General features: G+C 47.5%; 1 protein-coding gene across 5 annotated transcripts in view; it reads right to left on the bottom strand.

Annotated features, from left to right (window-relative positions):
- DGKD (diacylglycerol kinase delta) overlaps positions 1 to 13239 on the bottom strand; it is a 104734-nt gene that overhangs the window by 43843 nt on the left and 47652 nt on the right. Inside the window, exon 1 of one of the 5 annotated variants that reach the window (XM_061122493.1) lies at positions 8223 to 8397. The exons of the other annotated variants lie outside the window; for them this stretch is intronic. The gene's annotated coding sequence lies outside the window, so the exon portion shown is untranslated. Of the gene's footprint in view, positions 1 to 8222; positions 8398 to 13239 lie in introns of those variants that run through there. 5 annotated transcript variants of the gene reach the window in all.

The raw sequence follows: 13239 nt of genomic DNA, 5'->3' as shown, positions 1-13239 counted from the left end.
CAACCATCTCGTCCTCTGGGATTATTTGATGATAAATCTGCATATACTCAGGTGCATCCACAGTAAGCTTACAGTTAGCAACTACTGAGGGGAGGGGTGGGGAGGGGTGTGGAGGGGTGGGGACTCATATACAACCTCTACAGGCCAAGGTCTGCCTGCCACGCACTTCTCTGATCACCGAAGGTCAAGCCAGTCAGGCCATCAGACTTCCCAGAGCAAAGTGGCCTGAGGTCAGACCACCTGCATCTGCTGAGTCACCAGGTGTCTGACCCTGGGACAAAGTCTTGTGTGCACCTTTACTGATGAGCTGATTTCAGGCTGTCTGCTCCTTAAGTAAACTGCAGACCAGCTACCAGGCAGCATGCCATGCAGCCAGAAAACAAACTAAACACCACAGGAAAAAAACAAGGTCTACAAAAAATGTATGAAAGGGCATATTTGTATTGCACTTCTGTGTTAAAGAAAAAAAAAAAAGTACATATTTAAAGGGCAGGACACACACACAGCCTGGAAAATTGGAAGTTGACATTTCAGGTTTTTTTCCTTTTCCTTCTGTTATTTTCCAAAATGTCTACAGTAAAGAGGTATTTTGTAAATTATCTATGCTTCTTTTTTTCCCTACAAAATCAACATCTGGGACAAAAACTACTAACTGCCTATACAATTAGCATTTTCTGTTCTTCCTCACAAACGGACTGAGCAGCTCCCGACAGCTCCGAGCTAACAGAGCACATTCCCCCCGGCTCCCCGAGCTGGGGACACAACAGAGGCACAAGCTGAAGTGCTGAGGGAGCCTCCGGGAAAGCTTCTGGGAAAGACACAGCGGCAGCCTCTGCCCGCCGGCTCCCTGCGGCCCCTGCACAGGTATCTGGCCCCAGGAAGGGGCCCTGAGACCCCGCCAACTGTGCTTTCCAAAAAGAGGAAGACAAACTTCTGCCTTATTTAAACCACTGTCACCTGGGTTTTCAGTTAAACACCCCAAACGTAATCCGAATTAAGACGGCAAATCCATCACCACAGAAGAAAACCAGGCACAGGGGCGGAGCCTTCATGCTCCAGGTAAAGAACTTGATTTACTTCGTTACAAAAGAACTGAAGACTCTCCAGTCAAATGAGAGCAGCGCCTGGCGGGCCTGATTGAACAGAGGGCAGTCAGGGAGAAATAACAGCTCCACAGGTCAAACCTGAGACGTCAGCCGGGGCTGGGCAGACTGCGGTGTGCCTCCTGTTCTTCACATAAAGTTTTATTAGAACACAGCCATACCTGCTCTTTATGCCTCAGGCTGCTGCAGACAGCCAGAGACCAAATAGCAGGCAAGGCCTAAAGTCCTAGCCCCTTCAGAGAAATTTGCTAACCTCCGATATACATCATTCCACACAACTTAGGAGGAACATGAAAAGGACTCACTAAACATACACTGACACACGACATAGCTCAGGGAACTACACTCAGTATCCTGTAATAGCCTGTAAGAGAAAAGACCTGAAAAAGAAGGCACATGTACATGTGCACAAACGAGTCGTTTTCACTGTACACTGGAAACTAGCAAAACATCATAAATCAACTACACTTCAGGTTTAAAAAAAAATTGGTGTGGAGGTGTCAAACGCAATTTGCTGCATAAAAGGTGGAATTTTCACCTTGTCCCTTTCCGTCCCTGGTTCCTTAAGGGAGGGCCTTGGCTCTGCTCCCAGGGGAGTCCCAGAGAGCCTGGCAGGAAGTGTTCACCCGACAGACGATGACGGAACAGTTCCCCAAACGTGAAGGGCCACCTCTGAAGACTGTGTACATGTGCCCAAAGTTACCAAGCAATTTAGGATGAAAAACTTCACAAAGTGAAAACCACCACAACACTACATACTTCTGCGGGGCTCCCTGGTGATGCTGAATCCGCCTGTCAAGGCAGGGAACACGGGTTCGATCCCTGGTCCGGGAAGACCCCACCTGCCGCGGAGCAACTAAGCCCATGGGCCACAGCTACGGAGCCCACACGCCGCAGCCACTGGAGCCCTCGAGCCTGGCCCTGCCTCCTGCAGGCTGTGTGGCCCTGGGCAGCCGTCCCCCACGTGTGACAGGGGTTGGACAGACGGCTGTCCAGCTGCTCCGCAAGGAGAAGCCTGCACACCGCAACTCCAGGGCAGCCCTGCGCGCCCCAAGTGGGAAAGGCCACCTGCAGCAACAAAGACCCAGCAGAGCCGAAAACAGATAAATATAAATCAATCTTTAAAAAAGAAACAGGAACAAAAACAATACACACATCCACATGACCCCTCCAACGCACCCTCCCCCCGCCCCACGGGACTCTCTCAATGCAGTCCTCTCTGTGGCCTGGGGACCCCCAGCTCTCCGACCTCACCGAGACTCAGTCTGGGGGCTGAAGAGCCTGGGGAAAAGACACATCTCACACTGAGGTCACACTGCCCTGTGCGTGAGGGTGCTCCCCGGTCTCGCTCCCGGCAAAGGACTGGGCTAGCAGGAGCAGGTCCTTCCAGCCCCTCCACAACCCCCCCACCCCGGGCGGGAAGAGGGCCTCACCAGTAACCCCCAGGCAACGAAAGGGGTGGTGACTCCTCCCCCCAAAACTGAGCCTAAGGAAAATGTCTTCAGACACGCTAACACTTCATCAGAAAAGCGACCCCCGCCATGTGAAGGTTCAGGTCTGAAGGCTTGAAGCAAGGCTAGAGGAGACGAGATGAGGAGGGCTGGTCTGAGCTGCTGCGCCTGCAGCTCAGTCGTCACGTGCTCCTGCCTGCGTTCGGCCGGGAGGTGGGGTGCCCACGACTGGACAGCCGTCAGCTCTAACCCCACGCCTCACATGGGGGACGGCTGCCCAGAGGCGGCAGGTGGCTCCCCAGGGCCACACAGCTAGTCGGAGGCAGAGCCAGGGCCAGTTAAGACATACACAGAAGACAGATGGCCACACACTGTGTCCAGGGCAATCGTGGCCCGTGGAGTGCCCTCATGGCCTGTGGAGTGCGCTCCTGGAGGGAAAGAGAGCCCACCCGACCTCGGGCTCTGGGGGAATCTGTGTGCTGGCACGTGGACCCGGCACTCTGATTAACACGGGAGGCCGCTTCCGTCCGGCCGGCACCCAGGAAGGAAACAGGCCCCTGAGAGGCACAGCTGCTGTTCTCAGCCCCCAGCTCTGCCAAGGGAGCCCTGGCTCCCACACCCGCTCTGCAGCTGCACTGCAGGTGCACGGAGACCCAGCCCCGGCGATGCAAAGCGGGGAGTGGGCACCAGCCCCCCTCCCGGACGCCAGGGACCTGAATGGCGGACACACGCCCTCTCAGAGAGGCCCAGGCCCATCCCCTGCCTCCTCGCGCACCCTGACTGATGAACTGTATGGGTGCGGGGCTCTCGCTGGGAGGCAGTCCAGGAAAGGGCATCTCAGGCCCATCCCAGTCGGGCAGGTAAGTCACAGGCAAGGTGGCTTTTGGGATAACGCCCCTCACCAATAACCACGCCCCCCTACTAGCTTTAACGGTTCACCCCTGTCCTCTGACCAAGCTTTCTGTATTCCTCTGGTATTTCAAGTATATTTCAAAAAAAAAAAAAATGAAAAGACATAATCCCAAACGCAGGATTTAACATTAAAAAAAAAAAAAAAGACAGAGAAAGGTTGAAGACAGTTCTTCCCACAGCAAGCCCTGACGCAGAGTCTGCCTACCAGAGCAGTGGACAGCCGTGGCGGGAGGGCAAGGCAAGAGGGCTGGCCGAGGCCAGCTGGCCTGACTCAGGAGCCACCTCCCTCTGTCATGAAACAACTGTGAAACAGTCCCACACGGACAGAGGAGATTCCCAGAGATGTCGAGGGATGGAGACAGGGCCAACAACAAATCGATCAACCCAACAGATGTTTCTGGAACACCTACTTGATGCCAGCATGACTCAGGGGGCTGGAATGGAGACAGAGTCAGCAAGCCCAGGACATCCCCCTCTCTCAAGAAGTTCACACCCCTCCCTCCAATACAGAGAAAACCCTGGGCGGAAGGAGTGAGGAACCTGTCAATGTAGGTAAGAAACACAAAGTCTGAAGGGCCTGTGTCCATTTAAAAACTTATTATCAAGATTTTCGAAAGTTATTAATCAAAAACTTTCCCAAATAGAAAAATCCATATTGAGTTTCACTGGTGAATTCCAGCAAAAAATCAAGAAAGAAGTGGGCTTCCCTGGTGGCTCAGATGGTAAAGTGTCTGCCTGCAATGTGGGAGACCCGGGTTCGATCCCTGGGTCAGGAAGATCCCCTGGAGAAGGAAATGGCAACCCACTCCAGTACTCCTGCCTGGAAAATTCCACGGACGGAGGAGCCTGGTAGGCTACAGTCCACGGGGTCACAAAGAGTAGGACACGACTAAGCAACTTCACTAACACCAAACTGGATCAGAAAAAGAGGGAGGAACAATGATCCCCACTGTTTGATAATGCGAGCTAAAATGTTTTATAAAACCAGCTTACTTACTCTAAGTGCCAAAACTTGACCAAAGGAAAAAAAAAAACTACAGATCAGGATCTCTCATGGATATCTTAGATCCAAAAGTCTCTAACAATATAACAGCAAACTAAATCCAAACATAAGTAAAAGGATAACATATCATGAGGAAGTAGGGTTTATGCCAGGAATGCAAGGTTGGTTTAACATTCGAAAGTCAATTTCATTTGTCTTTTTAACAAAATAAAGAAGAAAATTCATATGATCACTTCAACAGATACCAAAAAAGCATTTGACAAAATTTAGAACCCACTCATAATAAAAATCCTCAACAAACAAGACAATCCTCACGCTGATAAAGGCTATCTACGAAAAGTCTACAGCTAACATACTCAACAGTGAAAAGCTAAACCACTGTTAATACTGGAAGAAATGAAAGGATTTCTACTTTCACTACTTTTATTCAACATTATGCTGGCAGTCTCCACTTCTGCAATGAGACAAGAAGAAATATAAGGCACGTGGATCAGAAAGAAGCCAAGCTACCCCACTCTGCAGATGATACGACTATACAGAGACTTCTTGGGAATCTACAAAACAACTACTAAAACTATTATTTTCTAAGATTACGAGACCCACTGTTTGCAGCAAACAAATGGAAAATATTTCTGTTTCATTTAATAGGCACACACAAAAAAGACTATATAGGAATTAATCTAAGAAAAGATGCTAAAGGTATCTACAATGAAAACTATAAAATTTTGCTGGGAGAAATTAAAGATCTAAATAAATACCAAGACATACCACATTCATGGGTAAACTCAACGTTATTAAGACATCAACTATCTCCAAACTCAACTTATAGATTCAATGCAATCTCAGTCAAGATTCCAGCAGGCCCTTTTTAAATAGAAACTGACCAGTTAATTTTTACTTACATAAAAAATGCAAAGGTTTTATAATAACCAAAGCAATTTTAAGAAAGAAAAAGAGTTAAGAGGGCTTGCCCTGATTTCAACACTTACTGTAAAGTAATAGTAATAAAATAAAGTATGGAATTAGGATAGGGGCAGACATAGATCAATGGAACAGAATAGAAAATCTGGAGATAAATTTACAAATAAATAGTCAACTGACTTGATAAAGGTGTGAAGGTAATTCAATGTGGAAAGGAAAGTCTCTTTAACAAATGCAGTTGGAACAACTGAACATCCATATGGGCGAAAAATGAACATCAACTCTTTACCTCACATTATACATTAAAAGTTAACCATAAATCCTAACTGTAAAACCTAAAACTGCAAAACTTCCAGAAGAAAATCTTTGCAATGCCGAGGTAGAAAATGGTTTCGTGGACACGACACGACAATGAACCATGGAGAAAAAAAACTGATCAACTCAATTTCACCAAAAAGACTCCACTCTTCTAAAGACGCTATTGAGAAACAGGCAGTACGACCAGGAAAAACATTCACAACACATATATCACAAACTAACATCCAGAATAAAGAGCTCTTACAACTCAATAATGAGACAAGTTGATGCAAAAATGGACAGATGCTTCTACCATACATTTCACAAAAAGACATACAAATAGTCTATAAGCACATGAAAAGATGCTGACATCATCTGTCATCAGGCGAAGAGAAACTAAAACCACAGTGAGATACTACTATATATCTATCAGCACGTGTAAAACAAAAAGACGGGGCGCACGAAGTGCTGGGGAGGGTGTGGAGCAACTGGCGCTCTCAGGCACTGCTGGTGAGAACGTGAGACTCCAAGCACTGAGGAAAACATCCGAGCAGTCTCTCGCAAAGCTAAACGCAACACCTACTATACGACCCAGCAATTCTGACACTCAGGCATTCACCCAAGGCAAATGAAAACACAGGTCCAAACAAAGACTTGTATATTAATGCTCGTGGCAGCTTTGACTGCAATACCTCCAAGCTGGAAACTGCTCGAATGGCCACCACAGGTAAATGGATCAACAAATTGGGTGGGGGGGACAAATTATGATACACCCAACATAGAAAGCTTGAAAATTGTTATATTTTAACCAAGCCAAAGAAGCCAGACAGTAAGGGGAAAAAAAATAAATAAATATATATATATATATATATATATATATAAAATGCCATTACTCAAGGAAGTTTTCAGGGGGATGGAAACGTTTGTTATCCTGTGCTGCCACTTTCAACAGAGGGGTGTGTGTGTGCGCATGTGCATAAGAAACAAACGCATCAAGCTGTACCCTTTAAACAGTGCAGTTCATTGAACAGCAATTAAGCCTCAACTAAGCTGTAAAAAGTTTTAATGTTGATGTATCTCAGGGCACTTGACAGGGTGAACCTTTCTCTGAATGACTAGATGACCACAGAGTTCACCATCCAAGCCAGGAAATTTTCTGCAAATCAAAGTGGGTGCTAAAAATAATTAACGACTATTAAATCGTCTACAACCGGGTGTGTCAACTGGCAGTGACAGGGAAGCCAGCACTTACAGCTTTGGGAACAACAAATACCCAATCTACTCCTTGGTGTGATTAGATAACCTTGTGCATATAGTAACCTGTAAAGCTCACTCCTTAGAGGAGAGCGCCAAGCTGGCGACAGCCTCAAGGGTCAGCTCTCCTGGACCCTTCCTTTCCAGTCAAGGAAGTGGTCCTGTTTTTGCAATGTCAGGGATAGGACAGATGCCAAGGCTCCTGCCTCACGGTCAGTGCCCCTTCAGTCCCTCCAAAGGTGAGGAGGGAGCCACCTCCACTCCTATTTTCCAAATGTCCAATCACTCTGAGTCGCCATCATTAGGCCTCTGCAGACAGGGGACAATTCAGAAGCAGAGCAGACAGTGCCCGGATACCTGCCGCTTTTCTGATGCAACTGCAGCCTGGGTGGAGGTGAGCCCGCGTGCCCCCCGAGCGGTTCAGCGAAGGGGGAGCTCCCCGCCTTGCCCGAGCCCCTCTGCTCCTGGCTGCCTCCTGAGGTTTAGTTAAACGTCCTGTAAGAACTAGGACAGCAGTTCAGGATCACGTGTTTCTTTTTGAATTTACATTTCAAACCAGGCGCTTCGTCTGTGGAAGAGGAGGGGTTACTGAGTCAAAAGCCAGCACCACCTCCCCACCATCAAGCAGGGAATTCTCTTAACTTCATAAAAAGTTGTTTCAAGACAATAAAATGATCCCACTACTCTATGTGCTCTGAAACAACAGATTATTCTGGAATAGAAAAGAAGGATTAAAAATTATACCCTATAGAATGTACCATTTTCCTAACTTTCAAGAAAAAAAAAAAAAAACCAGACATACAGGACTCGGCTTGATCATATCCTTGGACATTTACCAAATATTTACAAAAACTAGACATTTACCTGAACATTTACTAAAGAATATTGGGTAAAGAATGACTAAAATTATTAATTTCTTGGACAACCTAAGAAAAATTCAATCCATCTATGTTACCCTCTCCACTATTTCTTTTCTCAAAGAACTCTTTGCAGAAGTCCTAGAGTCAAACTACAGTCTCTAAACTGTCCTTTGTTTCGTCTGTCACTTGTGAATCAAGACAATCAGAAGTGTTAACAATGAACACACACCTATATACACAAGCATACATACAAACATACCACACTTACACACACACCCCCAACAGTATTGTGAAAATGGCTTAAATTTCATAAATGCAACTCTTACTCAATAATAACACAGCCCAGGCAAGTAACAGCATCCGCTCCCATCCTCAATTCTAAATATACTTAACAGACACCACAATTAGTTCCACTGCTCACCAGCCAGGCTGCCAGAAGACAGTGTTCTTTCTCTGTGCCTGCTTGGAGCAGCTGTAAGAACCAAGCGCTGAGCCCTCACGTGGAGTACCCAGCTCTTTGGACCATCGGTGTCACAGAGTAGGTGCTGCCTTCAGCAAAACCCCACACTTAGCAAACACACAGCCACCAATTTGGCTCAAAGCCGCTTCTTCCTGCTTCTTGAAACTGAGAACACAGGGGAGTGGATTATAAAGCACGGGGTTCACTAGAGTAGCTTCCGCCTGCAGCTGCTCTCCTAGCCCTGCTCCACCGCCCAAGGCGTGTTTTAACAATCAGAGCACTTTATTCACTAAGCACCTACTATGTGCCAGGTGCTGCCCCCCCCAAGGCGTGCGACTGAGCTGCCCCTGCTTTTCCAACGGGAGAGTGAGGCTACAGGCGTGAGAAGCTAGGATCGTGCAGCTGATGGCTGACACAGCCAGGGCGGAGGACTGGGTGTCCCGAGCCCCGTGTTCGGGCGGGGAGCAGACAGCGCACTCAGACGGCAGGAGCCGCTGTGCTCACACGGGCCTTCCCGTCTGGCAGGGTTCTGCAGGACTCACGGGACAGCCCCGGCCCACAAGCACAGCCTTCCCACCCCAGATCCAGGCCAGCAGTCACAGAAACTGGGAAGAGCTTTTCCATGTGAGGAAATCTGCCAATTATATATATAGCTTTTCCTCTCTCTGAGCCAAACTGACTGGTGTAGGGGTTTTGCCCAGGAAATATCTGAGCTCCAAACAAGCTGGAAAGGAAAACTGATGTTGAAATCCGGATAAAGGTCATGGTTGCTCACCAAACGAGCAGCGCCTGACCACCCCACAGGCTGACATCTGCTGGGAACAGCTGAGAGACTCGGGTCTGGGGTTTGTAGGCCCCACGCAGGCCTGCAAAGGGACTCCCGTTCACTCAACAGACTCGAATACCGAATAGACGAGATTTAAAACAACTAAAAAGACTAGATAAATCCATTACATAGCTTCTTTTCTATTTAGGGTTCCTGTGTGTGCGTGCTAGGTTGCTTCAGCCATATCTGCCTCTGTGCGACCCTACAGACAGTAGTCCACCAGGCTCCTCTGTCCATTGGATTCTCCAGGCGAGAATACTGGAGTGGGCTGCCATGCCCTCCTTCAGGGGATCTTCCCGACCTAGGGATCTAACCCGTGTCTCTTACGTCTCCTGCATTGGTAGGCGGGTTCTTTACCACCAGCACTAGCTGGTTACAGGGTTACCAGGTTCGGTTCAGTTCAGTCGCTCAGTCGTGTCCAACTCTTTGCGACCCCATGAATCGCAGCACGCCAGGCCTCCCTGTCCATCACCAACTCCCAGAGTTTACTCAAAACTCATGCCCATCGAGTCGGTGATGCCATCCAGCCATCTCATCCTCTGTCGTCCCCTTCTCCTCCTGCCCCCAATCCCTCCCAGCATCAGGGTCTTTTCCAATGAGTCAACTCTTACCAGGTTATAACTAATTAAAATATGAAAAGTAAAATATAAAGGAAAACCAAATGTTAGTGTAAAATAAGATAATTAAACAAAGGTATGGCTGGACGGCATCACTGACACAATGGACAAGCACTGGGCCAAGCTCCAGAAGATGAGGAGGGACGGGGAGGCCTGGCGTGCTGCAGTTCACGGGGCTGCAAAGCATCAGACACGACTGGATGACTCAACAGCAGCAACATAAAGCTTACAGCTTTAATTACATTTGTTTTCTCTTTACATTCTATTTTTCCCGTTTTTATTAGTTATTTGCCTGATAATCTTAAGGATAATTCTTTCCTGATACCTACTCTTCAGTTGCAGATGCTATTTTTAACACTGCCTATAAAGTTAACCTCATCTGAAATTCTTTGGGATTTGAATAAAACAAAATAACTGCTAAGTGTTAGCAAGTTGAACCCTATTACTTTCCTACTAGTAGTGATGAATGGTCATGGAGATAAAAACCAGGGAACACTTAGAGAACACTTTTTTGCCATCCCAATGACAAAGATTCTATTATAGCATTACCCCCATTTCACAGATGAGAAAACTGAGTCTATGAAGTATCTTGCCTTAAGTCATAGAGCTAAAAAAGGAGAACACCTTCATAATACACCTCACAAAATACCATGAAACATTTCACCCAGAGTACTGTGGGGGAAGGAAGCTATAAATACAGACATGTAAAATCACTCCTCTCTATGTATGATGTGGTCATTTCAGGCAGGATGACGCTGTGAGTGAAGCCCGCTGGATCCCTGTGCCAACGGCCATATGCTGTAGCCATATGACTAAACAGAAGGGCCAGGTCATACTTTGCGGAAATCACGTGAAATCTCAACGTGGTATTTTGCAGAGTAGCAGCCCTCTTAAACATGTATATCCTAAATGCAATTCTCATTCAATATCTACTGAAATTATACTGAAACCTGGAACGTCTTTTTTGCCCCATGGACCCCTTTTGGCAGTCTGGAGAAGCCTATGGAGACTTCTCAGAATGTCTCTGGATGTAGAAAATGAAATACCATTGCAATGAAAATCAACTTTAATCAAATAGTCAAATCCACAGACCCCTTGTGGGGAGCAAGGTCCATGAACCAAGATAAAAAAACCTCTGCCAGCAGCACACTTTCTTCTCTCCTCCCTCTCCCCCATCTCCCAAAAGGAGTTACAGGGGTGACTGGCTCTCCAGCAGTCATCTTGGACCAGGAGAATCGACTTCTGGAGGGACCCAGATGATGCTGTGCAACCACATGTTGATCAAGGCCTGCCTCCTCTTGTGAAGGAAAATAAAACTTCACACACTCACACCATTCTTTCTTTGACAACTTCTCTTTTAACAAGTGGATGGAGTGGGTTGAATAGTGCCCTCCAAAAGAATATGTCCATGTTCTAATCCCCAGAACCTGTGACTGTGAGCTAACTTGGAAAAAAGAGTCTTTGTAAACATAATTAGGGATCTTAGGGTGGAATCACCCTGGGTTACCTGGGTGGTCCTAACCCCAGTGACAACTGTCCTCCCAAGAGACAGAAGGGAGGACACAGTGGAAGGTGGAGAGAGTCCTGCAAAGATGGAAGGAGAGACGGGGGTGATGCCTCACCAGCCAAGGGACACCCAGAGCCGCTGGAAGCCAGACGAGGCAGGGAACAGAGTCTCCCCAAGACCACGGTAGGGAGCACAGCCCCGCCAACGTCTCAATCTCAGACTTCTGGCCTCCAGAAATACGAGAGCATAAATTTCTGTTGTTCTAAGGCATGTGGCAATTTGTCATGGCAGCCCCAGGAAACAGAGCAGCCAAACCTACTTCTAATAAATGTACCTTTATGATTTTCTAAACATTAAATACTAAGAAGTAAACATACACTCCCTTTCACATATGCAGTGCTGTATATGGTGTTAAGCAGAAACAGCCCTCTAAACACGTGTATCCTAAATTTAATTCTCATTCAGCTTATACCGAAAACTCTTTATTTTCCATTGCCATTATTGGGCCAATCCATCTTCCTGAAATTCAAGAATAAATCAAGAGCATGTCCTTCCCTTCACTCTGTTCCTACTTCATGCCAACAAGCATTCCCTTCTTTCTTCCTGTACTCTGCCCAAGCCCCATCTGCTTCCTCCAACCATCCCTCACCCCTCACACCAGCGTGTTCTCGACTTCACTGCCCTTCTCCAGGCTGTGCCGCCTACAGAGCTCATGATCCAACTTTCTGCTCGCGTTTCCTCCTCCACCAGCCCAGTCTCTGACACCAGGGTTCCCCCAGTCCATCCGCTTCCTCGTCACCAAACCCAGCCTGGTCTCCTCCTTTCCTTCACTAGAGGCACACGGCACGCTCACCGGAGATTCTGCGGGTTCGGGATACGTGAAAGTTTCAGAGATGAGGTCAGGTAAGCAGAAATTAAAAATACAGAAGTCCTCTTGCTCAAAAATGAATGTGTAAACCCAAACCACACCAGAACCACACAGAGCAGGGGAAGTTTCACCTTCTCAGCCTCAGGTAAGGCAACGGAGGTGAGAACGGCCACACAGCGGAGCGGAGGCCGCCTTCAGGAACACCCGCCCCCTCTCCTGGGCACGGGGACTCCGCACGGGGCGGCTCCACAGGGGAGGCCACGCTCATTTTCCCAACAGCCCCTCCTGTGACCGAAGACGCCTGCACTAAGATTATCTGTACCAGGAGAAACTGAAACCATTCTACGTCCCTAAAACTACAGGAGTAAATAAAACTGATCAACCATGACTCGTCCACACGATGAAACACCCACAACTAGAGAGGTGGTCATCGGAGAGGCTCACCACGTGGAAACACTTATCTGATGAAATAATAACTGAAACCAAAATATAAAATTACACATACGCTGATGTGTGTATAACATATGCAAGATGCAACATCTACCTGTGAAGAAGTCTGAAGGAAACGTGAGAGAAGAAAGCCGCTGCTGAGCTACTGCAGGCTTTTTTTTTTTTTCACTTTAAATTCCTTTAAAATCATCATTACGATTTAAACACTTTTAAGACAGATATCCCTGGTGGGCAGTGGCTAAGACTGTGCTCCCAATGCAGGGGGCCTGGGCTCGATCCCTGGTCAGGGAACTAGATCCCACAGGCCACAACCAAGAGCTCACATGCTGCAACTAAGACCCGACATAGATAGAAAGATTAAAAGAATATTTTTAAAGAATAATCAACACTTTAAGCGGCCCCTCCCCCAGGCCCGCTCATACAGCCCCTCCGCAGCAGAAGCTTCACTCCCCAGGCAGGTGCCTGAGCTGTCTCTCCCTCTCACACTGTCCTGGGCAGCCTCTCCGTGTGACACCTGCCACAGGGCACAGTCACAAGTCTGTTCACATCCAACAGCCTGGAATGCGTGTTTCCACCTCTGTCCACCCTCAGACACCCAGCAGAGTTTGCCACAAGGACCGCTGAAAGAAGGGAAGACAAGTCTTTCTGAAAAAACTGCGCCTTTTCCAATTGATTTCTATGTGATTTCAGAAATCAGGTTGCCAGGGTAA

Source organism: Dama dama, chromosome 20 (assembly GCF_033118175.1).
Source record: "Dama dama isolate Ldn47 chromosome 20, ASM3311817v1, whole genome shotgun sequence".
Classification (NCBI taxonomy): Eukaryota; Metazoa; Chordata; class Mammalia; order Artiodactyla; family Cervidae; genus Dama; species Dama dama.
The sequence above is the reverse complement of the archived record's forward strand: the minus strand, read 5'-3'. Positions and strand labels throughout refer to the sequence as shown.